The sequence below is a fragment of the Myotis lucifugus genome, unplaced genomic scaffold, assembly GCF_000147115.1.
Source record: "Myotis lucifugus unplaced genomic scaffold, Myoluc2.0 scaffold_50, whole genome shotgun sequence".
In the NCBI taxonomy this organism is placed as follows: Eukaryota; Metazoa; Chordata; class Mammalia; order Chiroptera; family Vespertilionidae; genus Myotis; species Myotis lucifugus.
In genome coordinates this window covers 6,422,363-6,445,642 of record NW_005871098.1, presented here as the reverse complement: position 1 = coordinate 6,445,642, position 23,280 = coordinate 6,422,363, and the positions used below count along the sequence as shown (strand labels likewise).

The following is a 23,280-nucleotide window of genomic DNA, read 5'->3' as shown; positions in this document are numbered from 1 at the left end:
TATAACAGATCTCAAGTGTGTTCTTGAAACATAAATGGATCTTCTACAATTGATTATCAAGGACTTCTTTAGATATCTTTTTTATTTCACTCAGAGCATTAAGTAAAATGAGAAGCAAATAAAGGATAGGGATACAAGCTAAAATACTAAAAGGATCCAAAGCAATAAACCCATCCAGCTCTAAAGAGATAGAGATTTGCTGTGATCAAGCTGGGGTCATCGGCCCTTGGGAATTCAAATCTGCCTCCACCACTTATTAGTGGGATAAACTTGAGCAAATTATTTTTCTGCCTTATTTCTCAGTTTGCCCAATTTTAAAATGAGAATGACAATAATATTTTTCTCATGTAAAATATTAAAATGGTGAGTACTATGCCTAACACATAGAAGTCAAATAAAAGCTATTTTTATTAGCTTCATCAACCATGTTTTTAAAAATTCATTTCTAAAACTTTCAAAGAATGAAAAATAATCCAGCCTAAAGTTGCTTACTGCCGGGAGCCAGTCCATCCTTGCTGCAGAGAAGAAACATCTGCACAGCATATGTTTCGAGGTACCTGACGTATATGGCATACTGTTCTTAATGTTTGCTCTCCTTAGTGCCATGTGTTTTGACCAAGGTCACCCCTCCGAGAAAGATTGTTTCCCCAGGTGGGGATCTTTCCCTGAGGTTAGGGAGGGGATACAACCCCTTAATTAAGTGCCAGGCGGGTAGTTAAGCTACATAATCTTTACTCCCTGGAATGGAGATAAGAAACGCCCTAACCTTTGTAATAGAAATTGACAGGATTAAAATCGGCTGATATAAATACGGATGTAACAAGACAATAAACAACACAACCTGATCAGCTCCTCATCAGCTCCTCGTCAGATCCTCATCAGATCCTAACCAGAACCTAGCCAGAGAACATGGCAAAAGATCCTGGACAGAACCTGGCTACAGAACTTCACTGGAGAACCTAGACAGAACATGGCAAAAGAACCTGGATAGAACCTGGCTAAAGAACCTGGCGACCGAACCTGGCTGGAGAATTTGGAAACCCTGGCTGGAGAACCTAGCAAGAGAACATGGACACACCTGGCTACAGAACTTGGCAAGAGAACCTAGACAGAACTTGGCTGGAGATCCTGAAGGGAGAACCTCGCAATGCTGATCAACTGAAGGCTGTCTCCGTGTCATTCCTTCTTCGCCAACTCCGTCCACACCTTTGGGGATCCCTGGACCCGCTGGGATTGGACCCCAGCAGCTTACTTTGGTTCTATCTAGCTATTTAATCTTTCCTAAAGCTAGTCTCTAAAAGAGTAACTTTTGCATCATAAGAATATGGCTAGATATATGACAAAATTTTACCTGAAAGATCTAAAAAGTAACCAAACATATTACTACACTTCACTTTACAAATAAAAATGTCAAACAAAATAAACCCAAATCTAAGCTACTTAATATATAACCTTTGGACCATTGGTTAAAAAAAAAAGAAAGAATCAGATCATTATTTGCATTTTGTCTAAATAAAATAAAAATTGGGTAGTCAATATACAGAAACATACACACATACATATATACACATTACATATCTATATCTATATCTACATATATAAAAAGAAGTAATATGCAAATGAGGTCAAGAATCCATCACGGTCACAACCAGCTCAGGAGGAGGGGCCGGGCTCTGCCCGAGCCTGAGAGATCAACACAGATGGGCACCTGCTCTGAGCCTCTGCAGCTCAGCTGGGGGCAGGCCCCCAGTGGAGACACACACACACACACACACACACACACGGGGGGGGGGGGGGGGGGGGTGTTCTCAATGTCTTAGAACATATACAAGCTCCATGGCCAGACTGCAGCTTAGGCCCGCTCTCCCCAGGGACTGGACATTCCATCCCCTGAGGCTCATGGACTGTGAGAGGGGGCAGGCTTGGTTGAGGGACCCTCCCCCACCCCCCAGTGCACAAATTTTGTGCACCAGGCCTCTAATTTTATATATATATATATATATATATATATATATATATATATATATATGTAATTTTGAAACCTTGAACGCTATATATATAGTTTTGGATACTTAACATGGTAGGAAACTTTTGAAATATATCACCTTATGATCATGCATAGTGATGAGTCTCTCAAAATGTTTCTTTATAATACTTATATTTCTAAAGAACAGGGAAATTAATTTTTTTAAAAAGTTCCAGAAGGTCTACTATTAGTTCTGTTTTAGCTATCAGCATTATAATGATTCAAAACTCTACTGTAATTCAATAACAATAAAACCTGAATCAAGTTCCAAAGAATAAGGGAATGCTCAAAGACTCAGGTTCCCAAGAGTAAAGGAAAAGCCAAGTATGAGACAAACTCTGGATTTTAATGCTAGGAAAGGAGTGAGGCTCATGGACTCAACCCCAATCAGGCAAGTTGGCTTTGCACAGGTAAAATTCTCTTCTACAATTACAATCCTTGACTTCTCTAAAACTACCCCACACATGCAAATTGGGTTTCTGAAAAAGACAATAATGTGGATTAATCAGAATAATTTTATCCTATCACTGAGAAAAACTAAACTGTCAAGATAAGAGTTCCTCAAAAAATTAATATTGTTCATTTTTTTTTTAAATATATTTTATTGATTTTCTACAGAGAGGAAGGGAGAGGGATAGAGAGTTAGAAACATCGATGAGAGAGAAACATCGACCAGCTGCCTCTTGCACATCTCCTACTGGGGATGTGCCCGCAACCAACGTACATGCCCTTGACCGGAATCGAACCCGGGACCCTTCAGTCCGCAGGCCGACGCTCTATCCGCTGAGCCAAACCGGTTTCGGCTAATATTGTTCATTTTTACAGCCTCTATTGCATCTAAGAAATAGCCCGACACAGAGTAGGAACTCATTAAATATTACTTGAATGAATAAGTGTATAAAATATGTGCTCAAAGTAATAGCTAACATTATAATATTACAAACACAAGAGAGAAAATTAGGCATAGATTTTTAAAAAAATAAAATAAAATAACATAAATAGTTGACCAACACAGTACCTACTGTTCTAATGTTAGGAAGAATGGCAAGAAAATCAACCTGTCAACAAAACTGTTATAAGGAATGTTTTGTGGTCATGCAAGAAAAGTCAATGATCAAGAAAGTAAGTTTACTATTTTTTGTCAGTGTGTACATGTAATATTTTTAAGTGGACTTTGTTATCCAAATAAAATTGAGACAATGCCAGCCCCACAGCTTCTTCCCCATAGATATTACTGCTTTTCAAAGGGTGGGGAAAATCTTCTTTAAAATGTTATAATTTCTATTATTTATTGTTGGGGGCCAGATGTAAGCTGGCAAGGTCCTTGCACCTGAAGGGGCTAGCAAGGTTGGGACCCTTACCCACACAGTTTTCCCAGACTTGTTTGGATGGCGATTATCAGTAGAATGAGAACAGCCTTTCATGGCTTACCAAGAAGTCTGTAACTATTTACTGAGATATGCTGTACTGAGAACTTGTCCTTCTGCTGTGTATCTCCCTTAGAGTTTAAGAGGAACAAAGAATACATTCCTCTTGACAGACCTCCTATTCAGTGTGTTGTGTATAAATAGGATTGTGTGGCTAATAAAGTTGCTGTAGTTCCTGCAGAGCTGCAGTCCTCCCGATCCCGCTTTCCTGTCTTTCTTTCTTTTCTCAATTCCCACCTCCCTGCCTCAGCCCGGCTCAACCTGTCAGGCTGGCCCTGACAATTTATTCATTAAACTACCATAGCAGTACAGACTTCACTTAGCTTTTATTTAAACAAAAGTATACTTTGTCGGGGGTGCTATTAGTTAATCTACTGCTTTAATGTGACTTGCCAAAAAGCTAAGTCACTAAGGAGAAGTATTTCCTTCACACATCCAAAAAACTTTTCCCAAAGATATACAATTTAAGAAATATAAAATTTATATCAAAGCTGTTCTCCAATATAAAACAAGTTTATGTTTCTTTTTAACGCCAACTAATGCACATAGTCATTGAAATATCCCCTGCAGATAAGCAGGAACTTCTGTATACAAAACAGAGCAAAAGCCAATAAGAAGAGTACTAAAATATTGTGATAGATTTTATAAAAATTTAGAGGAGAAAAGGCTGTCAAATGAAATATCTATGGCAGATTTTATGGAACCCGAATTACACTTTAACAGAGATAGGAAATTTGGGTTAATAATGAAAAGAGTTTGGGGAAATTTCTCATATGGGAGACAGAGAGAAATAACAAGTCAAAAGGCAAGACCTAGCAAGGCACACTAAAAACAAAACAAAAAATAAAAAAACACAATGTGTGACCTTACTAATAAGTAAAGACAAGTGTTACTGAAAGGAAGAATACCAGAGGAGTTAAAAGTATAGACACTAGATTACCTGGATTCAAATTCTGAAACTATCATATCCAAGCTGGATAAACATTGGCAAGTAATTTAACTTGTATAAAGTAAGCATAAACCCAACTTAAACAGTTGTTCTGAGGATAAACAACTTAATATACGTACACTTCAAATAGTGCTTAGTGCCTGGCACATAGTAAATAGTGCTAGTTATTATTGTTGTCATTGTTATTGGTTTTTATTGCTGCTGTTGGTCAGAGGAGAGGAGAGGTAGCGAAAAGGGGACAGGTTGTACAGTTTCTTTAAGGGCGCTCAGAAAAGCAGAAGTGGGGCCTCCTCTGTCTAGGGTTCACAATATGCACTTGAATCAGGGGGTGACATGATTAAAGCAATGCTTAGAACAATCTGGTAGTGCTTGGATTGACGTGGGGAGAAGAGACTGAAGATTTGGAAGTTGTGACAAGGCATCCCATTTTTGAACCTGGAAAACTTGGGGATTGCACTCAGCCAAAATGGGAAAGCTGGGAAACAGTTTATATTCATACTAGAGGCCTGATGCACGAAATTTGTGCATGGGGGTGGGGGGAGGTTCCCCCTGCCCAGCCTGTACCCTCTCCAATCCGGGACCCCTCAGGAGGTGTCCGACTCCCTGTGGAATTGGGCCTAAACTGCCAGTTGGACATCCCTCTCGCAATCTGGGACTGCTGGCTCCTAACCGTTCACCTGCCTGCCTGCCTGATCGCCCTAACTGCTCTTCCCTGCCAGCCTGATCCCCCTAACTGCTCTCCCCTGCTGGCCTTATCTTCCTAACTGCTTTCCCCTGCTGGCCTGATCCCCCTAACTGCTCTCCCCCTATTGGGCTGATCCCCTAATTGCTCTCCCCTGCTGGTCTTATCTCCCTAACTGCTCTCCCCCGCCGGCCTGTTCCTCCCTAACCGCCTCTCCCTTGGCCCCGCCACCATGGCTTTGTCCGGAAGGATGCTGGAAGATCGTTTGGAAGATGTTCGGTCTAATTAGCATATTACCCTTTTATTAGTATAGCCATTTCCTAGGTAGGTAAAATTTGACAGATCGGGATTTGAGATAAAAATTTAGACATTTCAGTAAATTAAATCATTTATTCCTTCAACAAATATTTGGAAAAATATAGCCATCTGGGTTTTTTTTGTTTAAGGAGTCATTTTATTAAAAACCCAGTATGGTTTACTTAGGATTAAAACACAAATTATAATGTAACAGTTACTATGGGCCTTATATAATGAAAAATAAGCACAATGCATTTTATTTTATATTTTTTCCAATATCTTTTTTACTACTAGAGGCCCAGTGCATGAAATTAGTGCACTGGGGGAGGGGGGTCACTCAGCCCGGCCTGCACCCTCTCACAGTCCGGCACCCCTCGGGGGATGTCCGCCAGCTGGCTTAGGCCCGATCCCCCCGGGGGACATCCCTCTTAAAATGCAAATGAAACTTCTAGAGAAGAAATATACTATAGAAACAAAAGTTCACTAGATGAGCTTAACAAAAGATGAGTCAATGTAGAAGAAAAGGTCAGTGAATCTGAAGACAAAGCAATAAAAATTATCTAACCTGAAATACAGAAATAGAAAGGTGATAGAAAAGGGATCAAGAACTATTGCAAGTTAAAGGAGACAGGACAACTAATTCAACATGTGATCCATGATTGGATTCTGAAATGGTTAAAGACAAGACAGCTATATAAGACAATTTGAGGGCAATTAAGAAATTTAAACATATATTCTATGTTATAGATAGAATATACTATACAAAACAGTATATATACATATATAGAGAGAAATACTCTATATTATTTACATATATTACTTATCAATATTAAATTTTGTAAGTGTGGTAACTATTTCACAGATATGTAGGAGAATGCTACTATGGGAAGGAGAAAGTCATAATACAAAAAATGGGGCTATTTTACTAAAAATGGTAACTTCAACAGGATATGCTATGTTTTCATTTGTGTTATATAAATCACAAGTTTTTGTATTGAGAGCATTATCTTTTTAATACCCATCTGGGAACTCTGACAACCAGATACATTTTAATCAAGCCAACATCAGGTAATTAACTTTAAATGTAATAATTTTCAACTGTCACGGTTCATTAATAAAATAACATAAATGTGAACTCATTTCACCATTTCTCAAAAACATAAAAGTATAATCCTGCTTCATCTAATCTCATAAAAGAGAAACATGCAAATTGACCATACCTTTGCTATGCCCCAAGCCACGCCCACCAGCAAATCACAGCGACTATATGAAAACAACCCAACCAAGATGGCGGCCAGCAGCCACGGAGCTGGAGCAAGCAGGAGGCTTGGTTGCCCCGGCGATGGAGGAAGCCAAGCTTCCCGCCTGCCCTGGCTGGCTGCGGCCTCTGCTAAAGGCAAGAAAGTTTCAATTATAGAAGATAAATAAATCCCAGATACCTGCTTCCAGCTAGCCTCCACTGGGAGCTTGGGTGGCTGGGGGCCATGGCCAGCCTGCAAACAGCCATCAGCCCCACACCCAGGCTGGCCAGGCACCCCAGGGGGGACCCCCACCCTGAAGGGGCTGTGGCCAGCCTGCAAACAGCTATCAGCCCCTCACCCAGGCTGGCCACACCCTCAAGGGGTGAGGGTCCCTGCTGGAGGGCTTGACCAGCATGCAAACAGCCCTCAGCCCCTCATCCAGGCTGGCCAGGCACCCCAGCAAGGACCCCCACCCTGAAGGGGCTGTGGCCAGAATGCAAACAGTCATCAGCCACTCACCCAGGCTGGCCAGGCACCCCAGCGGGACCCCCACCCTGATCCGGAACACCCTAAGGGCAAACCAGCCAGCCCCCACCCATGCACCAGGCATATAGTAAAAGGGTAATATGCAAATTGACCCTAACAGCAGAACAACTGGGAATGACTGGTCACTATGACACACACTGACCACCAGGGGGCAGATGCTCAATGCAGGAGCTGCCCCCTGGTGGTCAGTGCGCTCCCACAGGGGGAGCTCTGTTCAGCCACAAGCCAGGCTGACGGCTGCCAGCACAGCAGTGATGGTGGGAGCCTCTCCCGCCTCCTCAGCAGCGCTAAGGATGTCCAACTGCACCTTAGGCCTGGTCTCCACTGGAAAGTGGACATCCCCCGAGGGCTCCTGGGCTGCCAGAGGGATGTCTGACTGCCAGCGTAGGCCCGATCCCCTGGGGAGCGGGCCTAAGCCAGCAGGTGGACATCACCCGAGGGGTCCCAGACTGCGAGAGGGAACAGGCTGGGCTGAGGGACCCCCCCAATGAACAAATTTTTGTGCACCGGGCCTCTAGTGTAAAGATAAATATAAATCAATGCTAGAAAACTAATTTTGTAATAATTTATGAATTATTACCTTAAAATATAAAAGATCATTTTATCACACTTTTTTGGTAAAAACATTAATTTTAAGAAAACTAAGCCTATTATCACCTTGAAAAACAGAGATCTCGTAACATTTAGAGCATTTTGAAAACCACATTTTATGTTCCTTAAGAAAAGGAACTACCTTATTTATTTTATTTTTTTTAATTGTTTTATTGATTAAAGTGTTACAAAGAGTATTACATATGTCTCCTTTTTTTTTCCCCCGCCCTTGACAATCCCCTGGCCTCCCGTACCTCCCAGTGTCTTATGTCCATTGGTTATGCTTGTATGCATGCATACAAGTCCTTCGGTTGGTCTCTTACACCCCTCCCCCCTTCCTGCCCCCCAAACCCTCCCTGGCCTTCAAGCTGTAGTTTGACAGTCTGTTCAAGGCTGCTCTGCCTCTGTATCTACTTTTGTTCGTAAGTTTATAGTGGTCTTTATTATCCATAAATTAGTGAGATCATGTGGTATTTTCCTTCATTGACTGACTTATTTCACTTAGCATAATGCTCTCTAGTTCCATCCATGCTGTTGCAAATGGTAAGAAGTCCTTCTTTTTTACAGAAGCATAGTATTCCACTGTGTAGATGTACCACAGTTTTCTAATCCATTCATCTACTGATGGGCACTTAGGCTGTTTCCAGATCTTAGCTATGGTGAATTGCGCTGCTATGAACATAGGGGTGCATATATCCTTTCTGATTGGTGTTTCTGTTTTCTTGGGATATATTCCTAGAAGTGGGATCACGGGATCAAAAGGGAATTCCATTTTTAGTTTTTTGAGGAAACACCATACTGTCTTCCACAGTGGCTGCAACAGTCTGCATTCCCACCAGCAGTGCACAAGTGTTCCTTTTTCTCCACATCGTCTCCAGCACTTGTCGTTTGTTGATGATAGCCATTCTGACAGGTGTGAGATGGTACCTCATTGTTGTTTTGATTTGCATCTCTCGGATGATTAGTGACTTTGAGCATGTTTTCATATGTCTCTTGGCTTTCTGAATGTCCTCTTTTGAAAAGTGTCTATTTAGGTCCTTTGCCCATGTTTTGATTGGACTGTTTATCTTCCTTTTGTTAAGTTGTATGAGTTCCCTATAAATGTTGGAGATTAAGCCCTTATCGGTGATAACATTGGCAAATATGTTCTCCCTTGCAGTGGGCTTTCTGGTTGTTTTGTTGATGGTTTCTTTTGCTGTGCAGAAGCTTTTTATTTTGATGTAGTCCCATTTGTTATATTTTCTCCTTAGTTTCCATCGCCCTAGGAACTGTATCGGTGAAGAAATTGCTTCGGCATATGTCTGAGATTTTGTTGCCTTTGGATTCTTCTATTATTTTTATGGTTTCCCGTCGTACATTTAAGTCCTTTATCCATTTTGAGTTTATTTTTGTGTATGGTGTAAGTTGGTGGTCTAGTTTCATTTTTTTTTTGCATGTATCTGTCCAATTTTCCCAACACCATTTATTGAAAAGACTATCTTGACTCCATTTTATGTTCTTGCCTCCTTTGTCAAATATTAATTGAACATATTGGTTTGGGTCGATTTCTGGGCTATTCTATTCCATTGATCTATATGTCTGTTCTTGTGCCAGTACCAGGCAGTTTTGAGAACAGTGGCTTTGTAATACAGCTTGATATCTGGTATTGAGATCCCACCTACTTTGTTCTTTCTCAGGATCACTGCAGCTATTCAGGGTCTTTTTTTATTCCAGATGAATTTTTGGAGAGTTAGTTCTAGGTCTGTGAAATATGCCGTTGGTATTTTAATGGGAAGTGCATTGAATTTATAGATTGCTTTGGGTAGTATAGACATTTTAATGATGTTGATTCTACCAATCCAAGAACATGGTATGTTCTTCCATCTGTTTTTGTCTTCCTCTATCTCTTTTTTCAACGTCCTGTAGTTTTCTGAGTAGAGGTCTTTTACCTCTTTAGATAAGTTTATTCCTAGGTATCTTAATTTTTTTGGTGCGATGGTAAATGGGATTGTTTTTTTAGTCTCTCTTTCTGTAAGTTCACTATTGGTGTATAGAATGCCTTATTTTTTTAATTAAATCTTTATTGTTCAGATTATTACAGTTGTTCCTCTTTTTCCCCCTCATAGCTCCCCTCCACCCGATTCCCACCCCACCCACTGCCCTTACCCCAGCCAACTGTCCTCATCCATAGGTGTACGATTTTTGTCCAGTCTCTTCCCACACCCCCCAAATGCCTTTTCCCCCGAGAATAGTCAGTCCACTCTCTTTCTATGCCCTTGATTCTACTATATTCACCAGTTTATTCTGTTAATCAGATTATTTATTCACTGGATTTTTAGATTCACTTGTTGATAGATATGTATTTGTTGTTCATAATTTGTATCTTTACCTTTTTCTTCTTCTTCCTCTTCTTAAAGTATACCTTTCAGCATTTCATATAATACTGGTTTGGTGGTGATGAACTCCTTCAGCTTTTTCTTATCTGTGAAGCTCTTTATCTGACCTTCAATTCTGAATGATAGCTTTGCTGGTTAAAGTAATCTTGGTTGTAGGTTCTTGGTATTCATCGCTTTGAATATTTCTTGCCACTCCCTTCTGGACTACATAGTTTCTGTTGAGAAATCAGCTGACAGTCATATGGGTACTCCCTTGTAGGTAACTGACTGTTTTTCTCTTGCTGCTTTTAAGATTCTCTCTTTGTCTTTTGCTCTTGGCATTTTAATTATGATGTGTCTTGGTGTGGTCCTCTTTGGATTCCTTTTGTTTGGGGTTCTCTGAGCTTCCTGGACTTGTTAATCTATTTCTTTCACCAGGTAGGGGAAGTTTTCTGTCATTATTTCTTCAAATAGGTTTTCAATATCTTGCTCTCTCTCTTCTTCTGGCACCCCCATAATTCAGATGTTGGTACGCTTGAAGTTGTCCCAGAGGCTCCTTACACTATCTTCATATTTTTGGATTCTTTTTTGTTTTTGTTTTTCTGGTTGGGCGTTTTTTCCTTCTTCGTATTTCAAATCTTTGACTTGATTCTTGCAATCCTCTAATCTGCTGTAGGAACTCTGTATAATATTCTTTATTTCAGTCAGTGTATGCTTAATTTCTAGTTGGTCCTTTTTCATAACCTCGAGGGTCTCACTAGATTTCTTAAGGGTCTCACTAAATTTATCGGCGGTTTCTAGAAACTTCTTGAAAAACCTAATAAGTGTGGTTTTGAACTCTATATCCAATAGTTTGCTTTCCTCCATTTCTGTCATTTGTGACCTGTTTCTTTGTCTCAGCATTTTTTATGCTTCCCTGTGCTGATAGAGTGGCTTTCTGTGCTAGGTGTCCTATAGGGCCCAGTGGCTCAGCCTCCCCAATTACCTGAGGTGGAAACTCTTGGTGCACCCCTTTGTGGGCTGTGTGCACAGTCTTGTTGTAGTTAAGCCTTGACTGTTGTAGGCATCACTGGGAGGAATTGACCTCCAGGCCAACTGGCTGTGAGAATCAGCTGTGTCTGCAGTGGGAGAACTTCTGTGCTGAAGACACCCTTCTGGGGCAAGACTTGCTTCAGTGGGGCTTTGGTGCTCACTGAGTCTGCCCCCTGAGTGTGTCCCTTATGGATCTGAGGAGTTGTAATCTGGATGGTCCCACTCTGACCACTGGGTACACTGGCTCTTGGATCTCTAAGGAGGTGCTAATTTAGCCTCTGCCTGAAGCTACCCAGCAGGAGCTATGGAGAGATCTGCAGATTCCTCTTCTTTGTTTGGGGTTTGGAGGTGCCCAGATGAGGGCCAGCTGTGAAGCAATGCAAGCTGCTGTGGGGCCTTCGTCCTTCTTTTGGAAGTTCTGGGTCTCTCTGACCCAGCTGCAGTTTGTTAGGTAATTTTCAGATTTCAAAGGGCCAGGCCTTTCATATGCAAAAGCCTCTGCATACATCTTGGGTGGGGCGGGGTCTCAGGGGGTCAACAGGGCGGAGCAAGTAGCTATGGCTGCTCCTCAGTCCTACCCTAAGAGGCCCCACGTCTCAGTGTCCTGGTAATCGCTGCAAGCACCTCTGAGAGAAAGCCGCCCTTGAGTTCCAACCAATGCCAGACAGTCCGGTTTCTCCCCGTATGAATCTGGGTCCCCAGAGACTCGCCCAGAACTAGAGTTCAGAGCAGTCGGGAGCTTGAGACTCCCTCCAGATTGAAAAAGACAACCGTGTCCTCAGTTGCCAGCCCTTTCCACGTGCGCCTCCGTACCTCTGCACTTTACTTCCGCACCTCCTCTAAGTCTCAGTGTGCTTTTCTCTTTCCTTCTAGTTGTAGAATTTCCACTCTGCCAGCCTTCCTGTGCTTCTGGATGATATCTATTTTGTCTTTTAGTCATATTTTTGAAGTGGTTGTGCAAGGCAGCAATTTCCAGTGTTTACCTATGCCACCATCTTGGTTTCCTCAGGAACTAACTTATTTATATATATCTCAAGCCTAGAAGAATCTCTCTCACATAAATACCTGTTTAATGAAACTAAATCATAACTAAGGTACCTGTCTATCCAGCCCTACCCAGCAATATATATGCCACAAAAATATAAATTTTCTTTTTATCTGTTGGTTAGTTCCCCCAAACAAGGACCAAAAATTTTACTTCAGTCATTGTGGATAAAAATTTTACTGAAATATTTTGCATTTCCTCAGTTTTCTAAAGTCAAAGGCACCAAATGTAATTTGACTTGGGGATCATGAACATTCTTCACCAGCCCTTAGCCAGTTAGTTTTTCTCCTTAATGTTACACATCAAATATCACTTCCTCTCTCTCTGTCCTTACCACAGGTAGACTACTAGTAGTCATTCCAACCTCACTGCACCCTTGTAAAAAACAAAGAAGTAACCCTATGATTTTTAAACTTAAAAGAAACTAAATACATAAAAGTTACAAGAAAAAATACATGATTTTAATGATGAAGCTTTTTGACATTTATTATGGTGGTACAAAGGTGTGTTTTCTTCCATTATTTTAGGTGATGTTCTGAGAATATTCAGCATTTAACAAATAACACTTTACAACTGTATACATTTATTTAGGCTTAGAGGTAAGCTGAATTTATTAGTTTCATAAAAAATTTTGTTAAGGCCAGCAAAATCTATATTTGTATGCATAGTTATTTGTTTCAACTATAGCAGAAAACAGAAGCTAGAATTCTTGAAACTTTAAAAATCAATTAAGACTTTAAGTTATGTTTCAGTAGCAGCATTTAAAAGTCAGTCTTTGGTACATGGGAAAGCAATCTTTAAATATATGGGTGGTGAAAATTATGGGTAATAAAATAACTCAATGGACCTTGGTGAACTTCTAAGTAAAAGAAACATTCGTATACCACGGTATCATAAGTATTACAGGAAATTACTGTTTCATAAAACTTTATTATAGTCTGTGTGTTGTGATATATTGGGGCATGAGTAAAAACAAATGTCTTCCTGTGGACTGCAGTCAAAAAGTTTGAAACCCACTCATATAAGGAGTTCTTAATGTTCTGTAGGTTGTCTGCAATCAGAAAAGAGATTGGTACTTTTCCACTTACTGCAACAATAATATTCTGCAACATACCATCACAAAATCAAAGTTATTAGTTTGTAGATCTTTGAATGTGGATGTTTCCAATGACTTTTTAATATTGTATCTGGCACATGATTAGTCCTAAAGATTTAAAACTAAAAATAATCCTTTTTTTCCTCAGTGACAATAAAAATAAATAAATAAATAAACCTTTATATTTCTGATGTTTGTTATTAGTCTGAAGTAAAGATGCTTTTAAAAAAACTTTTACTTTACAATGAGCTATCAATTAAAATAAATACATTAGTTAAAAGCTGCCTAAATGTTTAATTTTCAGAACTGCAATTTAAGTTTAACAAAGGAATCCATACAACATTCTCTAGTTCCCTGTGTATATTAAAATGAAGACTCTAAGTTCACATTTTTTGGACATTGATAGGATTCATGTCCAACCATATCTTAATTATTTCTCATCCTAACACACATTTCAACCCATCCACAACTGTAAATTAAGCTTGATGGAAGAACTTTTTTTGCAGCAAAGGAATTACTCTCTGAACTTGCTATCAGCCTATTGGGAATTTCCAAGTAATGACAGGAACTCATATTGCATTTGAAAAATAACTGATGGAACAATTACAATGAGAATTGTGATGCTCAGCACTACCATGACAGACCTCTTATACGCCTCCCTGCCTATTAATTTTGGTGGTCTAGGCACTGTACTAAAAGTTCAACTCCAAAGCAGCTGAAATAAGTAAAGATATATCCATGCATTTGCTAGGCTACAACCAAGAGAGAGGGAAAGAAAATACATATGGATCAGAAAGAAAAGAATCTACATAAAGAAACAGGAAATGCACTGTACTGCTGAGGTTTGCTCTGACCTCAGCAAAAAACCTTTCTCATCACAAGCTTTTTCAAACACAAGACAGATCAAATGAGTTGCTTTAATAAGCAACCACTTTATGGTACACTTAACATCACTTTATTAAAACATTTGAAATTATTGTAAAAATGTTACAAATAGGAAACTCCTTCATGAAAATCAGATGTTACTACTAGTTTAATATGGTCCATGTATCAATAAAATCTAAAAGGTAATTCACCTAATAAAGTCTTTAATTTGGTCTGGTTGAAGTAGTTAACTTTAATTAACATTAATAAGTAGCAGGTGTCTCTTAAGCAGAGTAGTGAGAACTCCAATATTCATTTTACTATCATTTAAATTGTACATACATACATACATACATACATTATAACTACTTTTTCTGTTTGTGCTATGTTTCAAAACACAAAAAGGTAATTAGTCAAAACGCACCCACACACACACAGCATAACACAGATACTGGGTGGTTTGGGGGCCTGGCCTCTTCTAGCCATCCTGGCTATACACATTGCATTTGGGCAGTTCTAGCAACTTGAGACAACTGCCAAGATTAAATCCCATTCCAACACCATTCTTTCCTCACATTATTTTCGTATCACTGGAGGCCATGTTGAGAGCAACTACTCCAGAGAAGACAGTATTAGGCTCTAATGACCTTTCATTCTTATTAATAGAAGATCAATGATATCAGCCACCTTTCCCTCTTCCTTTAGACCCCATCTTTCCTTCTTAATTGACCATTCATCATTTATAGGTATCTGAGTAATCTGAATATCCTGATTTTGAAGCAAAAGAATGTGTGGAGAAGAGATATGTAAATAGTTACCTGGCCTGGCTGGCATGGCTCAGTGGTTGAGTGTTGACCTATGAGACATATGAACCATGAGATCACAGTTCGATTTCTGGTGGTCAGGGCACATGCCCAGGTTGCAGGCTAGATCCCCAGTGTGGGGACTGCAGGAGGCAGCTGATCGATGATTCTCTTGCATCATTGATGTTTCTTTCACTCCCTCTCCCTTCCTCTCTGAAATCAATAAAAATATACTTAAAATAAATAAATAAATAAAGTTACTGGAATAACATTGCTTCATTGGGTTAGGGTAAAGTATATGTAATTTACTGTTTTTTAGCGTTTTTCCTTCCTAATATGTAGCAGGTGTCTCTTAAGCAGAGTAGTGAGAACTCCAATATTCATTTTACTATCATTTAAATTGTACATAAATACATAAATACATACATACATACATTATAACTACTTTTTCTGTTTGTGCTATGTTTCAAAACACAAGAAGGTAATTAGTCAAAACGCACCCACACACACACAGCATATTACTTTCCTGGTTAAAAAGAAAGAAGAATTTTCCTCTGTTGTTTGAATATTGAATAAATTTGTGGATAAAGACACCTAATTATTAAAGCACAGATATGTTTATCAATTAAAGGGTGGAAAAAACAAATGAGTAAATTAACTAACTAGTAGTACAAAGCTGTTTGCACCATATATGGGTAGAAACCATTCAATCCACCAAGTATCCTTGGACACATTCTTTTAGCAGAATCTTTTAAACATAATTCTGAAGTAGATTAATAACAAACGCTATACCTTACTTTGTAGGAATATAGAGAAGAGTAAGAAAAATTAAGTAATGACATTAAATGACTTTTAGATTATTTGCAGAGGCTAATTTCTACTCAGGTCATATCTACTCAGTACTACTAAAATAAAAGTGAAATTCTGGAAATACCATGTAATTTATCAGCCAGGAGGCCTGAGATAGCATAATGAAAGGTAATCCTAGAAAGAAAAACTGAAGGACTATTTTGTAAGAAGAACAAAATTTTGCAAAATAAAAAATTTATTTACTATTATGACTTTATCATCCAAATAATCCACAAAAAGCTTATGGCAATATTTTAAAATTCTCACATAACATTTGGACCTAAAGAAAAATGTTTGTGGAACAAATGAATATCTAGACTTAGAAATACCCCAGAGTATTAAGTGAAATGCACATGAAGGCAACAGAAGGGTCCAATATTGTTTATTCTGCAATCCAGTTAGGATTCTGTTTTATTATTCTAACTAGAAGGCCCGTGCACAAAAATTTGTGCACTGGCAGGGAAGGGGGGTCCCTCAGCCCAACCTGTGCCCTCTCACAGTCTGGGACCCCCTCGGGAGATAACCACCTGCTGGCTTAGGGCCGCTCCCCGGGTGGCAGATGGCACGCCCAATCCCTCAGTGTCTGCCCCGTCTCCCCGGTGGCAGATGGCAGGCCCAGATCCCGCGCTGGGGCGAGCTGCCACTCAGATCTCATGCTGCCGCTCGCCCCACCCGCCCTGCCACACCCCGCCCAAGACACGGCAGGCTCGGATCCTGCGCTGGGGCTGGAGCGAGCGGCTCGGATCATGCTGCACCCCACCCCGCCTACCCCGCCCACTCCGCCCACCCCGCCCAAGACACTGCAGGCCCGGATCCCGTGCTGGGGCGGGCGGCCGCCTGCCCCGCCCGCCCCATCTAGCCCTCCCCCGCACACAGCAGGCCAGGATCTCACGCTGGGGCAGCGCAGCGGGATCTGCCTGCAGTATGCAAATTAGCTGCCATCTTTGTTGGCAGTTAATTTGCATATCTCGCTGATTAGCCAATGGGAGGCGTAGTGAAGGTATGGTCAATTTCAATCTTTGGCTATTATTAGATAGGATGTTCTTGAAAGAACCAGACATTTTTACAAAATTTTTCAAAGGTATATTTCTCTCCCTGACTGGTTTGGCTCAGTGGATAGACCATCGGCCTGGGGACTGAAGGGTCCCAGGTTTGATTCCAGTCAAGGGCATGTACCTTGGTTGCGGGCACATCCCAAGTAAGGGGTGTGCAGGAGGCAGCTGATCAATGTTTCTCTCTCATCGATGTTTCTAACTCTCTATCCCTCTCCCTTCCTCTCTGTAAAAAATCAATAAAATACATTTTTTTTTAAAAAGGCATATTTCTCACTGGAACACTTACACAAGTTTTCTGAGAACTCTCTGCCTCAGAATGCTAAAAAGTCATTTTACTAATTAAAATATTTGATATACCCTTAATTTATTTATCAAAGAGCCAGAATGCTTTTAACTTCAAACACTCACCCAAACCTAATATTTCCAAATACTTATATTTTGTCACATAAAGAACAGCGTTGTACAAAGATAAACAAAATAACATTGTTTTGCTTTTCCTCTAAAGAGCTTTATTTTTCAGAGGATAGTTCTTCTCAGTGTAAGTAAAAGCGATTGTTTTCAGGATAACAGTTGGCGTGTAATCAATAGTTCTTACTGGCCTTCTGGACATTCCACATAGCCAAATACTATTTCTAAATATGCGTTTTGCTGTGACTTTTCACATTAAAAAGCTCATATGTGCTTCTCCCAACAAAATATTTTAAAAGTGCTCTTTTTATTTTAGAATGTTACAAACAATGCAATTTCCTACCCTCCAAAAATTAACTATATGTCCGCTGTCTTATTTGGCTATCTCTGCTATCTCTAACTAACAAAACACTTGGAATAATGGGTTTGTTTGTTTTTTTAATGTTTTAATTGATTTTAGAGAGAGAGGAAAGGAGAGGAAGAGAGAGAGAGAAATATTGATCGGCTGCCTCCTGCATGACCCCTACTGGGGATCGAGCCCACAACCTAACCATGTGCTCTGACTGGGAATTGAACCTGTGACCTTTTGGTGCATGGGAGGATGCTCAACCAACAGAGCCACACAAGCCAGGGCTTGAAAGAGTTTTAATCTGCTATTTTTGTTATTTTAGCACACAACTCTCACTTCATTAACTTTTATGGAAGAAATAAGAGGTGTCTCGGTTTATTTACAGTACAATAATCATCTTCAAAGAAAATCTAAAGAATTTACAAAAAGTAAAACCCTAGAACACCATTAATCATTTGAGATTGATAAAATTGTATTTCTTTCTTGTTTTCTTTTCTGCTGTGTTTAATGGAAAGGGTTCCTCTCTCCAAGGAAAGCTTTGCAAGAAAGAGCCAATTCTCATTTGTCTAAGATAATTTAGGTGTCACTTTGGATAGGAAGCATGGCAAAAAAATGACCTTGTAACTATGTCAACTGTGGCATTCTCTATGGAGCGGAATTAACCTTTTCTCAGTACTCAATCCCAGTTTGCTACATCAGGAAAAAGGAAATGAATTATTTTTCTCTCTTCTTAAGTCAATGCATTCATATAAAATTGTGGCTATAGTATGCATGCATATAAGCATAAGCAACGGACACAAGACACTGGGGGGGTGGGGTAAGGGCATGTGCGGGAGGGGGGGTAGGAGAGGCCGGGGGAAGGTCAAATGGGAAAAAAGGAGACATATGTACTACTATTTGTAATACTTTAAACAATAAAATAAAATAAAATAAAATAAAATAAAATTGTGGCTATATATAAGTGAATCATTATTTATTATCCACAAAGAGCTATTTATTTGCAACTCAGAAAAAAGTACTATATCTAAATTGTAAGTAATGAGCTTCGGTAACATCCTATATAATAAAAGCCTAATATGCTAAGTGTCCAGTACACCAGTCGGCAGTTCAACCAATCAAAGCATAATATGCTAATGATATGCTAAGGCCGCTCAACCACTCGCCATGATGAGCACTGACCACCAGGGGGCGGAGAGTCGACCAGTCAACCAGTTGCTATCATGTGCACTGACCACCAGGGGGCAGGCGCTCTGACTGATAGGTTAGCTTGCTGCTGGGGTCCAGCCGATTGGGACTGAGTTAGGGACATGCCCTGGAGCCCACCTGCAGTCCCTCCCCAGCTGGCCAACCTCCCGCGTCCCTCCCTGGCACCGATCATGCACTGGTGGGGTCCCTTGGCCTGACCTGTGCCCTCTCACAATCCGGGACCCCTTGGGGGATGTTGGAGAGCTGGTTTCGGCCCGATCCTGCTGGCCAGGCTGAGGGACCCCACTGGTGCACGAATTCATGCACCAAGCCTTAAGTACCTAATATAAAACTATATATAATCATCGATTTGAATGCCCAGAAAACATAGGCATAGATTTCTGATCTGAAGATTATAGCTAATAAAGTTAATAGCTTATCCACTGAGCAACCTTAGAAGGAAAATTTTCTCTGGGATGAGATTCTCATTATTTTTCAGTAATCATGATCCAATTCATGGAGGGCCCAAATATAACAACAAACAAAGAGAGGGCAAAATCTATCTCTTGCTTGAGATGAGCTAGAGTTAATAGCTAAATCATAATTCTTGGGCCTTTGGATTCCAGGACTTAACACCATCAGCACCCTGGTTGTCAGGTCTTTGAATTCAGACTGAATTATATGACTGGATATTACTGGCTTTCCTGGTTCTTCAGCTTGCAGACAGCGGACTATGAGACTTCCCAGCCTATTATAGTCAGATCTTTGCCATCACTACCTTTAATCAATTTTACACCAATAGTACTACACAATGAGGGATAATGGGAAATTTTTTAACATTTCCCTTTCTAAGATGAGAATCCTCAAATTGAAATGTTTCTACATGTTTTTTACAAGTACATGTTTTTAAAGAATCTATATATATAAAAGGATAATATGCTAAGTGTCCGACCGACCAACTGGTCGCTATGATGCACACTCACCACCAGGGGACAGATGCTCAACACAGGAGCTGCCGTGACACACACTGGCCATTTACAGAGAAATGGCACTGCAGACCTGGCACCCACAAAGCAACACTCGGCTTCCCCCAAGTGGGACACAGACCCCGCCACTACCCCGAGTGACAGCCCACCAAATCGCAGCCTACGCTGCCAAGACCCGATAGTGCAAAATGCAGCCCACAGCCCAGCTCAGCCCGGAAACGGTTACTGTAGGCTCAGGATAATGATGCCACATAGCAACGCCTAGCTTCCTCTCCCCAGCAACAGGCCATCCTATATAATAAAACCCTAATATGCAAATCGACTGAACGGTGGAACGACCGGTTGCTATGACGTTCATTGACCACCAGGAGGCAGAGGCTCAACGCAGGAGCTGCCCCCTGGTGGTCAGTGTGCTCCCACAGGGAGAGCACCAATCAGCCAGAAGCCAGGCTCACAGCTGGCAAATGCAGCGGCGGTGGAGGGAGGCTCTCTCACCTCCATGGCAGTCGGACATCCCCCGAGGGGTCCCACACTTCGAGAGGGCGCAGGTCGGGCTGAGGCCCCCACCCAGTGCATGAATGTCATGCACCAGGCCTCCAGTTTAACAATATATGGCACCATGGACCTGGGGCCCACAAAGCAACACTCGGCTTCCCCCAAGTGGGACACAGGCCCCACCACCACCCCAGAGCAACACCCCACCAAATCGCAGCCTATATTGCCAAGACCCCATGGCGCAAAATGCAGCCCACAGCCCAGCCCAGCTTGGAAACGGTCGCTGTGGGCACCAGGTAATGACGTCACATAGCAAAGCCCAGCTTCCTCTCCCTAGCGACTAGCCTCCTTGCAGTTTCTTCAGCCCAGGAACACAAATTGCTTTATAGACAGGTGGAAACATGTTACACTTTAACCAAATGTCTGTGAAGTGTTTTCCCGTGCCTCATCCCATTTCATCCTCACACAAGTCCTGAAGTAGGTAGATAGGAGACTCAGTGGAATCTATTTTCTTTTCATTAGCTGGAAAACAGAGATTTAGAAAGCTTAGAAACTTGACTCGACTGAAAAGAAGTAAGAAATGGTGGACCTTAAAAATGACTTCAGGTTTTCTCACTGCGCAGAATATAGTCAAACACTGCTGCAGTTAAATATTTTACGCTTTGTTCTCCCTGCATTATCTACAATAATAATCTGCTTCGTGTTGATACTTACTGCTGTGTTGCTGACAATTACCTGAAAGAGAAGTTGGGGTGCTTCACTGGGCTGGGAAAAGGTTTTGCTAAATCAGAAAGCAGGTCTAATTAAGCAAGTTTATTCTATATATATAAAAGACTAAGTTGACTCGCTCATGTGCTATACATATAAAGTTCCTGCTGGCACCAATCACACTCGTGTGTTTCGATCTGTCATTGTTGATCGTGAATTTGGTTGACACTTCTATTATAGGTAAAGGGCAAATAGCGATATTAAAATATTTTCTTCTAATTAATTTCCTTTCAATGTGTATGAATCTGTACACCGGGCCACTAGTACATTACACACATAAGTAGGAGGCTTACTACTATAAAACATAGTTTGATTTAAAAATCTTTATTGCTCTCCTACCATGCACGATGACACAAATTAGATATATAAATATAATTAAAACATGAACTCTAAATATACTAAGCTCATATAAGTGAATGAAATATATACAATAAAAAATAATAATGTGATAAAGAGCAATAAGAAGGTATTTACAAAGTAGAAGGATGGTACACTAAGCTGGAATGATTCATTCTGCCAAAGAGGGTAGAAAGAAAAGTAAGGCTTCCGGAGGAGTTAACATCCTCAGCTGGCACTTACATGATGAAATAAACAGAAATAGAGGGGTAAAGATCATTTTGGGCAGAGACCTTGAACAGAGAAAATAGTACGTGTAAAGGCACAAAGGTGTAGTCAGCATGGCACAGCGGGCTGAGAGACTTCAAGTAGGCAGGAAGTGAAAAGAAGAGCTGAGATGGAATCTTAAATCATAAAACTCCATGAAAAGCACTCAGATGCATGGTGAGGATCCACGAAAGACTCACAAGCCTATTTATTCATTCCTGGGTTATGTTCACCCACAAAAATAAATATTTGCCTGTCCAGTATGGCTCAGTAGTTGAGCATCAACCATGAGCCAGGATGTTACAGTTTGATTCCCCGTCACGGCACCTGAGGCTTGATCCCCAGTAGGGAGCATGCAGGAGGCAAGCCAATCAATGATTCTCTCTCATCATTGAGGTTTCTATCTCTCTCTCCTTCTCCCTTCCTCTCAAAAGCAATATATATGAATTTACTTCTTAAGGAAAACACAAATAAATATTAAATGACAGTATTTCCCTCTCATCCCCATCTAAAAAAGAAAGTTATAAAAAATAAAAACAAAGGTATTCTAATTTCTAGTTACCAAAGACTGAACTGAGCCAAATATTGCATAGCACAATAATGTAATAAACCTTGGAATTGGCAGTTTACTTTTAATTTTTTAGAGGCAAAAATTAATGAAATAATATTTCATTTTTGTTGGAAGAATCTGGAATTATTATAGCTTAGTTCTGAATCAAATCTTAAAGTGGTTTAAGGTCAAATTATTATAAACAACACTAGAGGCCTGATGCACGAAATTTGTGCAAGAGTGGGCCTTCCATCCCCTGGCTTCCAGCACCAGCTTCCCTCTGGCACCCGAGACCCAGGCTTCCCTCCAGCAACCAGGACCCGGGCTTCCCTCTGGCTGTTGGCAGGCACCTGGGACCCTGGCTACACTCTGGCCACCGGCAGGCAACCAGGACCAGGGCTTCCCTTGCAGCCCCGGCTTCATCCGGAAGGTTGTCTGGAAGGACATCCATTCTAATTAGCATATTATGCTTTTATTATTATAGACTAGTGGCCCGGTGCACAAAATTCATGCATGGGGGTAGGGGGTCCTTCAGCCTGGCCTGCACCCTCTTCAATCTGGGACCCCTTGGGGGATGTCCGACTGCTGGTCAAACATCCCTCTCACAATTTGGGACCACTGGCTCCTAACCGCTCACTTGGCCGGCCTGCCTGATCGCCCCTAACCACTCTACCTGCCAGCCTCATCACCCCAAATTGCCCCCCTTCCAGCCTGATCACCCCTAACTGCTCCCCATGCCAACCTGATTACCCCTAACTGCCCCCCCATGCTAGCCTGATCGCCACCAACTGCCCCCACTGCTGGCCTGATGGCCCCCAAATGCCCCCGCCACCAGCCTGCTCGCATCCAACTGCCCCCACCACCGCCGGCCTGCTCGCACCAACTGCCCCCCCACCGGCCTACTCGCCCCCAACTACCCCCCCACCGGCATGCTTGCCCCCAACTGCTCCCCCGCCAGCCTGCTCGCACCCTACTGACCCCCCGCTGGCCTACTCACCCCCAACTGCCCCCCCTTCTGGCCTGATTGTCCCCAATGACCCCCTTCCGGACTGCTCGTCCCCAACTGCCCCCCCACCAGA

The 23,280-nt window shown here is 41.3% G+C and overlaps 1 protein-coding gene and 1 long non-coding RNA gene across 5 annotated transcripts in view; both read right to left on the bottom strand.

Annotated features, from left to right (window-relative positions):
* RNF13 (ring finger protein 13) overlaps positions 1-23,280 on the bottom strand; it is a 166,833-nt gene that overhangs the window by 86,353 nt on the left and 57,200 nt on the right. The window lies entirely within an intron of this gene.
* On the bottom strand, positions 12,630-15,029 carry LOC106697147. Its single transcript, XR_001348179.2, has 2 exons — positions 14,969-15,029; positions 12,630-13,241 (listed from the first exon to the last, which is right to left on the bottom strand). It is a non-coding gene; the product is annotated as an uncharacterized LOC106697147 (long non-coding RNA).